We start from the raw sequence: 9,982 nt of genomic DNA, 5'->3' as shown, positions 1-9,982 counted from the left end.
CAGGCGCGACCCTTGGCCCGACGCATAATTTACATTACACTCGAAAAACAAATATCGCGTGGAAGAGTGAGATTTATGCGCGCCTACGAAATTGCAGCGCGCGTAGGGCTGAGGAATTATTTTCTTTCTCGGTCGTTACGTTTCGGTTAATACGTTCCCTCTTAGATTATCAAGTCGGGCAAACATACGGCCGTAAATGACGCGCGCCGGGAATGCGAGGACAAAGGAGCCGAGGAGCAGCATCTCGCGAAGTAGGATTTCCTGCTCTCCGGATGCGCCCCGTCATCCCACGAACGCGCGAGAGATCGTCGATAAGCGAAGATAACAGGCGCAAAACGATATCGTTTGGCCATCCCGCTTTTCGAGCTAGTTGTGCGAGATCAACTCGCGCGGTTTAATCTTTCCCAGTTAGTTTATTAATTGAACGGCCTTTATATTAAAGGTTCAGACGTCTTTATATCATAACTGAGAAACAGGCTTCTAAAGTTCTCTCTTGAGAGAAGAATGTTATAGCAATTTTGTGCCGTAGGGATTTACTGTTTTTAAAGTGGACAGATTAATTTACTTAATTGACTCTTTCATTAAAATTTAATTATTAATGGAATAATTTGGTATATTTTATACATAGTTAAATATAGATATTAAATATAAATTTTTGTGAATTTAATAAAATTTAATGATTTCATACAAATTATATATATATACACTAAAAGAAAAGATTGGTTGCTGCAACCGATTAAAAATACTGTGCTATATTTTACTATCTAAATTGTTGCAGCAACCAATCTTTTCTTTCAGTGTACTACATACATGGAAAAAATCTATTTTGCTGAAGTATTTGAAAACTTAACTAGATACAGATCTGAAAATAATTGCGTTGAACCATCAAAATAATTAAGTGGGAATTTTAAGATGATGCTACAAAACTTTTATATTTTAACAATCAATTGGAGTAACTTACGGAATTATTTTAATTAGCCTAACAAAATTATTATATCTGTATCGAAATTGTTAGATATTTCAGCGAGATCATCCTTTCTGTGTACACTGAGAGAAAAATTATTAAATTTTAATAAATATTTTTTTTAATAGTCCTAGCGGAATTTACTTACGGTAAATAAATATTTAGATAAGTGAAAAAAATAAAAAGTTAAATCAAATTAATTCTTATATTGAATAAATTTATTCCGTTAAAAATATATTTAGAAAAAAAAATTTATTAAAATTTAATAAATATTTTTTTCTAAATGTAAATGTATAACTTTTTAATAATTTAATAATTTTATCTTTTAAAATGCACAGTTATACATATTGTAAATTGTGCAAATATGCGATGTTAAAAATTGCAGCAGCAAGTAGAAATTTCTTAGAACTAAAGAAAAATCAACTTTAGCTAGATAACTCTCTTTTTAAGACGTAATGCAGTAAGACGAAGAGATTGCAAATATTTTCAGTATATGAGAATTCTCAAAATGTTTGCAACTCGGAACATTTATGAGAGGAATTCTTTTCATATAAAAGCCGTCCATTTCTCTCGCGATTCCCTGGTGATGCCATAGCTATCTCTTCGTGACGTAAAGTGGAAAATTATTTTCTCCGCTGCGAATGCGAGCTTTTCAATGTTCTCTTTCGCCCACTTTTTCTCCGGCGGATAAATTTAAAGATGAATTTAATGCGACATGGTAAATATTCCGCTTTCACTTGCACGCTTTCGGGTTTCGAGAGATTGCCCTCGCAAAAGTGGGAGGAGATGAAACGCGAGCGTCCATCAGATACTGCAGAAATTTAATAATTAATTGACGCACGTTGCATGATCTGATAACGCAGCGTAGACTTATTAATTACTCCTTCGGACTATATTTCGTACGATTAATTTCTAACACCATCGAGATTCGTAATTAAATTTTTTTTAATTTTCTATTTGAAAGCATAATACCCTTCTTATATATGTTAATTTACTACTCTCGTAAATTTCGTAAATGACTGACAATAAATCGCATATATCATATAATCATTTTTCTTTTTGTATAATAATCATTATTTTATATATTGAAATAATTTACAATATAATTCCATAAATAATATTCGGTGCACTTTGTTCTTTATATATAATTTATAAAATATATGTAAGAGGGAAAGAGAGAATAAAATTAAAAGAGAAATTATAATTTCATACACAGATAACTCGAGAACCATCAATAGCCTGAACATTATTACAACATGCCTTCTCTCTGGTCGGGCGATGCCGGTTTTCGCGGTCGAGAGAAAGCGGGCAACCGCGGGGGACACTCTGCGCATTCGTGCAAACGTAACAAACGTAATTATCTCATTATTGCATGAAGAGGTATTTTTCGAAGGACGCGGCGAACCGTAAAACTCGGTACGCGAAGCTGGCGATGCGATGCGATGCGATGCGATACGATGCGATGCGATGGCGATGGCGAGATGGCGATGGTCGTAAATTGCATACACTGTGAACGATGCACTTCTGGCAAAAATGCCGCAGGGTTCGGTTACAGCGGCCGTGCGCTAAAAAAGGACGAGACGAGTGGTTAGACGAAGGAACCCGAACGAGCCAGGGTCAATAACATACGTTTTGACTTCGGCTTCCTTTTTCTTCGCGAGATAATTCGAGGGCGGGCACGCAGCCTCCGGGCGAAGAATGCTCTTTCGTGCCGACGACGCGTTGCATATATCGTATCCTCTCGCATCCGACGAGATACAATGACATTCAACCGCGTGTACCGTGACACGAGTAATTGCCCTCTCAATTATTGAAGAGCGTACCTGTGTGCCGTACGCGCAAAATGAATAACACGATCGTTACTATAGCGCAATTATTTACGATCGGTGCTCCGAGTTGTGGCGAGAAAAGATATGAATGACATTAAAGCACTATATACCTACGTATACCAAGCAGATAAATCACCACGTTTTATCTCGCACTGGTAGCGGTTTATTTGAAATAATGACTCACGTAGAGCTTTCCGCAAATCATGAAATTATATTTATGTAAGTAATTTATAGATATGGATAGGCTACCTTGTAAGAAGAGCGTAATTATAACTTTCATAAAATAATAAACCAATGCCCGCTTATTAAACCAATATTGTCGAAGGGAAAAAGCAAATTGACACGATAATTTTGCTTTCGAAATAATTTAAGAACACTTCACACAAATTATCTCGGTATTAAATGCTTGATTATTACTATTGATTCCTATAATTTCGTTAAACATATTTATATTATTGCAATTTGAAGCTTATTACCTATATTGTAATCTTTCCTTTTTTTTTTCAAAAGACGTACGTGTTACATCTCAAAGCATTATTAAAAATATAAAAACGTATCACAGATTGTTTTACTATTACATTTGTATCGTGAAAATTGTATTGTGAAAAATTTGAGCACAATTCTCTTATTAATTCAAAAATTATTTAATTTTTGGTTTGCCTTGATTCTTGTATAAAATCGCGTTCGTAATTTATTTATAAATTTGAGGTTATAGGATTACGATTAAATGAAATTTTTTATAAATATTAATAGAACTTTAATAATATTATTCGTGCAAGAGTTCATTTGGATCCACTTATTCATTTAAAAGTCATTTACCTAAAATTGCAGCAAAATATTTTTTTAATCAACTTATTTGTTTTGTTTGTTCCATTTGACTTTTAGAGTATAATAGCTGATACTTTTAACTGATAATGCACATCTAAAACATTCTTAAGAGTATTTACATTTTTTCTCAGATCTAAAAAATTGTTATTAATTCTTGATAGAACATCATAGACACCAATCATCGTGTTCATCATGTACATAAAATAAAATTCTATGTCTACGTCTATACTATGTCTATGATGTCTATAGCGTGTCTTAATTAAGAAAAAAACCGATCTTCGACTGTAATTGCACTCTTTTGCTTGTCTTCTAACAAATGAGCATCGAACAGCTTTCAGCAGGAACGAACGACTGGTGTAAACAATAATTATTAATAGCCGCTGTAGGAATCCTGCTGAATCAGGAAAGACAATTGTGTAACGTGGATACTCATACTATTTCCCGCGTTTTGCGAGAGTGACGCGGCTGCATTGTTCTTCGAGGACGTGACTTCCTCGTGCCTTTGTAGCTTCGCTCGCATCGCACCTCACACGTGCTGCGCCTCACACGCGATACCATTCGATGCAACTTTCGTTTACTATTCTCGTTACGTCGCGGGTAAAACACAATCGCTGGTCCTCCTCCCTGCCCCCCCCCTCTCCCGATAAATTCGATCTGCTCAATGCTAAACGTGACTAGTGATAACTATCAGCATTTGCAATAGACTGTCCTACATCTCATCCTTGTCCTTCGTTGAGTTAGTTGCGAGGCGAATCCTTGAATCTATTATCCAGTCCTCGGTCCGGATGAGTGGCTGAGAGGTGAACGATCTTTAGAACGTAGTATAACAATACAGAAAGAAAAAACAATTTTGAAAAAAGATATTAACCCTGATCGATATTGACGGATCCAGCAGATCCGGACATTTTCCTAAATTTGTTGTGAAAAATTGTTATAACAAATATTTGTTATACAACCTTACATAATTTTAAGTTATACACAATTTTATTCCTCAGATTTTGATTTTCCAAAAAGATTGTTTAATTTTCTCACCGGCAACATAAATTTTAACTCTTTTGTTAATAATAGGAGTCTTCGAGAAATAGCAAATTTTTTATTGCTCCAGATTATATAAAAATCTAAAAAGGTTCTGATATATTTGTCAAACTTTTAACAACTTTTTCAGTTTTTATCATCATAGAAGTCGAATTTTATTTTACTTATTTTTTACAGATTTAAATTTATCTGCCAAAACTCATAATCAAAATATCGATGACGCTTTTAAAGATTATAATTGCTGATAGATTAATTACGTTAACCTTAAGCAAAGATACTTATTTTAAAGTACACTGGATCTGCGAATACCAGTTAAAGAAATTTTTAAGCGAATTCCGATATCAATTAGCAACTAAATCTAATTTAAGTGACAGTGAGTTACTATAAATCCATTGGAGATTAAAGGATGTAAATGAACGCTCAAACGTGCTACTGGATGGTTTCAAAAAGTACAAAGGCCAACGTTCCGTGTTACAGCATGATTTATCGCATTCGATTATCCAACATTTCTAATGGTAATTAACTGCGCTCATTAAGAGATAACGTACTTTATTGAAGTTATCTTTATTAGCAGCGATAATCATCGCGAGGGAAAATGTATCGTGGAATGCGAAAAAGTGTATGGAACGAACATTTGTAATGGCCATATTGATTACATTATATTTTATGTACTGAATATTATATGCATATATTACTACGCGTATGTCAAGAATACGGAATTTATACCTATGTATGAAATTAAAACTACAGTATAAGATATTTGTTTAGATTTACAATTTGTTATACTTTACAATTTATTTCAAGCCGATTATGTATTAACGGGATTATCGGAACCTTCTACGCTCTCCGACACGCAGCATTTGTTTCATCTTTCGCACTTATTTCCTGGTAGATTGCTTCTTGTAGTTGTTATCTTATTGTTGTTACTACTAATAGAGTCAAGCATAGTAATTGAGACCTCAGGGTTAATAAAATAACGAAATAGTTTCTCACCGATAAAATCAATTCAATATAATTTTATTATTATTTAACTTGTATCGAACTTTTCCTTTCTAGAACTTATTATCTCGAAACTGATTTTCACAAAAATACAGAAATATAAATACAAAACGCAGAATATTTTAAATTTATAAATGCTATAGTTGGAAGCACGAACGCTCTCTCTCTCTCTCTCTCTCTCGCTCGTCTTTCTCCCTGTCCCTTGCATCCTGTTGCGTATCTGCCCTTATTTATCGAAAGACACGTCGCCGACAGCCGAAAGTCTCCGATTGCCAATCCGATGGGGAGAGAAACGATCCTGCTGTTCCTGTTTCTGCGGTTCGCGCGCACTGGGTGTGTGCGCTCGGAATGCGCTGAAACATTGCGGCCACGAGAGCGGCCGGGATTAAATCTTGATGCATTGCCGTTATCCACGCGTGAATTTTTGCACGCGCGCATTAGAGCCGCACGGCGAAAAAGTTATCAATTTATTGCGCGAGCGGCGTCGATACGCGATAGCGCTCGCGCCCGCAACCCTCCCGGCGAATTATTAATTGCCGGCCCGATCGCAATTGTTGTACCGAACAAGTTCCCGCGTCCGCGTCGTTGTTTGCATTGTATAACCACGCTTATCGTGATCGGCCACGATGTCGTTGGGTGTATCTTAAAAGCGTTGTTGCCTTCGCTCGCCAATGCTTGCAATAATTCATTAATACAATTTACATTTTTATATATTAAACCTCTCTCTCTCTCTCTCTCTCTCTCTCTCTCTCTCTCTCTCTCTCGAGTTTCCTCTCGTTCCCCAGCCGAGTGTCATATTTCTCTTTGTCGCGTGATTATTGTCTGTCCCAAGACAGTCCTACGACTTTAACGGAATGACGAATTATAACGAGAGATTGGGAGCCACTGACATTCGCATTCCTTACGATATTTTCACGTGTCGTCGATTTTTGTCAGACCAGTTTCGAGCGGAATCTGGCGTGCGCGTTTATTCGATTGACTCACTGACAACTACGGTCTCCTATTGTAGTCGCGTTGCGATTACGTGATGTCATTCTGCATGTTATTTTAAGCTTATCCATTCATGCCTCGGGTTTTTATGAAAGAACGTTGAAGTGGATAGCGGTTGAAAGACAGAAGGTTACCGCGTGTCCAGGGATAAGCTGTTTGGCCGCTAGACAATAATTGGCGCACACACGATATTTATAATACGGAATACTACAGATGGGGAGGATAAGAGTCTAGTTTAACAGGCGGAACTGATGTTTCCGACCATGGCTTGCCGTTGCAGCGACTATAACTTTATGTAACCGTGCATAATGCACGTTATTGCATTAAATTATTTATTCGCGATCGAGCGAATATTCATCGTGCATGATATGGATATTGCAGGAAGTTTAAGCAGGCATTCCTACGTTTTGCCGATTAAATGTCGTACAATAGCAAGTTGCGAAGTACGCGAACATTGTATGCGAACGTTTAACCATTATCATATTTCAAGCTACCGTTGCTTTCGAAGCGTTAGCGTATTGATATTAATATGAACATCAAATTCAGATTTTATTTCGAGTGCTGACAATACTCGAGTTAAATAACTACAGCAGAGAAATCGTAAGATATTCATATTTCTGTATCATACAAAAGTTCTTGGAAATTTCTTTAAAGTATCTTCGTTTACATTTATAATAATATATATTTTTCTGTTCTCTCAGTGAATAAAAATTTAGTTTTTTTATAAGATTTAATATATAATATATAAATTTAAATTATTTGAAAAAATAAAAGTAAATTACGTTTTTAACAAATTTGAATTAAAAAAATGAATTTTTTAAACAAATGTGATTCATATGTTTGTATATGATTTATATGAATTAATCAAGTGTGAATGATGAATTAATAATAATAATTCATGTCATTTATTCAATGTTGTATTAATAATTGAAACTTGGAGATAACATGCACAGTATAATAGGAAGATGAATATTTTGCACAATAATCTGGCGTATTGATCATACGTCCGTTATAATCGTATTGACCTTTTATGTTCACTCAAGCAGTACATGATATCAATATACGTTCGAGTTAAAAGATAGGTATGTACTTCTTTACGTAAACACTGGACGGAAAAAAAATTAATTAGGTGAATAATAAGTTACAGCAAACACCTGTAACTTATTGCACGAATTCAACATCTATAATTAAGATTTGATAGTTTAATTAATAAATCGCTAATTATTCAACTTTGCTACTTTAACATACAAAAAATTGACTGTCTGTATATTATGACTGTAGATTTGCTGAATCGGTGAAGTTTTCAACTGTGTTTTTTTTTCCCGTGATACGTATTTCGGGATATCACATAACAGTCGCACAATTTCCGTTCAGACGAACAAGCGGTTCGAGTAACAATGAACGCTATTAAATTATACGCGCATATAATGTCATACGTTGTGGACCGCCATAGGATATGGCTCGCAAGGTCTTGCCCAACGGCGACCACGATTCTCTCCGTTCGCTATCGTATACCTGTCATCGCACACGTAGACAAAGCATCCGCCACTAATCGAGGACCGCTAAGCCGCCTTTCTTCTTCAGCGAGCAGTTCACTCGCGAACGAAAGACTAACGATTGTTGCGAGAGCCTCTTCCTCGAATAACGTCGGAGCATTTAGGACTCGTCGTGTCCTTGCCGAACGCTTACATGCGGATCTTTGTTTTGTCTCTCGAGCCCCAGGCGATGTTGCTAGAGATGATAGAATTGTGCTATGCACACTTAATGCATGGGAGGTAAATTAATGTCAATTTCCACTAAAGATTATAGTTCGGTAGTTTTGACATTTTCAATATTTGACAATTTTTTTTGTTATTAAGAATATTTGAATATTTGTTATTAAGAATTTTCGTAATAAATATAGTAAGAGAATATTTAACTTTTTGTCCGCTTCAATTAAGTTGGACCTCGAAAGCACAATTGATATTTTAACTTTCTGGTAGATTTAAAAAATCTGTAAAAAAAAAAAGTAAAATTCAATCCGACTTCTATGATAGTAAAAACTTGTTGTTAAAGTTTTCACGAGTATATTATTCGAAAATTTGTGTTACATTTAACACACTTTACGTATCTCAAACTTAAATTTTTTGTGTTACAATAATTTAACACAAGTTTTGATATATTAGAAAATAACATAAATGTTATATACAAAATATTAATACGAAAAATATAACACTGATACACGTTATAAGCAAACTGTGGAGGTATATTTTTTTAGTAAAATTAACATTTGTAATATATTAACTTAACATGTATTTTATTCATTCATCTTAAGATTTACGTTTTAAAACACATATTTATTTTATGTTATTTATTCACTTATTCATAAGATATGTAATTTTAACATGTTGAACAAATGAATTTAAAAATGTTAAAAATCAGTTTAATATTTACAAGAAATTTCAATATCTCGATCACATTATGTTAAATTAACACTTGAATATGTTAAGAATTCAACACAAATTTAACAAGAACTTGAGTGGACTGTTTCTAACAGAAATACAAAATAATTTCTACTATACAAGAATTTCTTTTCATTTTTATACAACCTGGAATAATATAATAAGAATCTATACTGAACTCAACAAAATTCCATATAGTCGAGGATTAATAATAATTTAATAATAATAAAATTCTATTACATGTGTATATATTTTTATTTTGGAAGTTTAATTTAAATTAAAAACTTTAAATTTAACTTTCAACATAGAATACTTTTATCGATGTCTCGAAGAAAATCATTTTTTTGTTTAGCACTTCCAGTTTTGACATGTGTAATATAACTTTTAATATATTGTACAAATACAAAATTGATCATGAAATTAATGCAGTGTCGTCACTTCCATTACGCTATAACAGCCATATTTACATTCACTCGGTGATGTATATCAATTCGAGATTAATATCAAGATTGCGTCACGGATACACGTCTCATCACGCGTTCCTGACGGTACGAGCGTGCGTTATCCGCGTTACAAAACGGACCAGCCGTATGAAAGTTGAAATTGAAAGTTAGCGTGGGCCGATAGCTACCGCCCAGACCGGTCCAAGTTTACTCGTACATTAAGTCGGCGATCCGGCCCGAGGAAATATCATTGGTCTGCGTTCGTCGAGTGCTCCTTAGCGGGATAGTAACGGGGGTGGAGACCGCTTCGAGTTCTTACACAGCCTGATATCATGCGAGAACAACCTGGCAAACAGTGTTACAAAGAATGCAGATACGCCTCGTTTCACGGCCGATATAGCAATTCGAAGTAAAGGGGAATTCCTGTATTTTTGCGGTTTTCGCAAAAAAAAA

At 34.8% G+C, this 9,982-nt stretch overlaps 1 protein-coding gene across 2 annotated transcripts in view; it reads left to right on the top strand.

Annotated features, from left to right (window-relative positions):
* Positions 1–9,982, top strand: part of LOC108751234 — a 36,615-nt gene that overhangs the window by 18,148 nt on the left and 8,485 nt on the right. The window lies entirely within an intron of this gene.

Source organism: Trachymyrmex septentrionalis, unplaced genomic scaffold (genome assembly GCF_001594115.1).
Source record: "Trachymyrmex septentrionalis isolate Tsep2-gDNA-1 unplaced genomic scaffold, Tsep1.0 scaffold42, whole genome shotgun sequence".
Classification (NCBI taxonomy): domain Eukaryota; kingdom Metazoa; phylum Arthropoda; class Insecta; order Hymenoptera; family Formicidae; genus Trachymyrmex; species Trachymyrmex septentrionalis.
The sequence above is the reverse complement of the archived record's forward strand: the minus strand, read 5'-3'. Positions and strand labels throughout refer to the sequence as shown.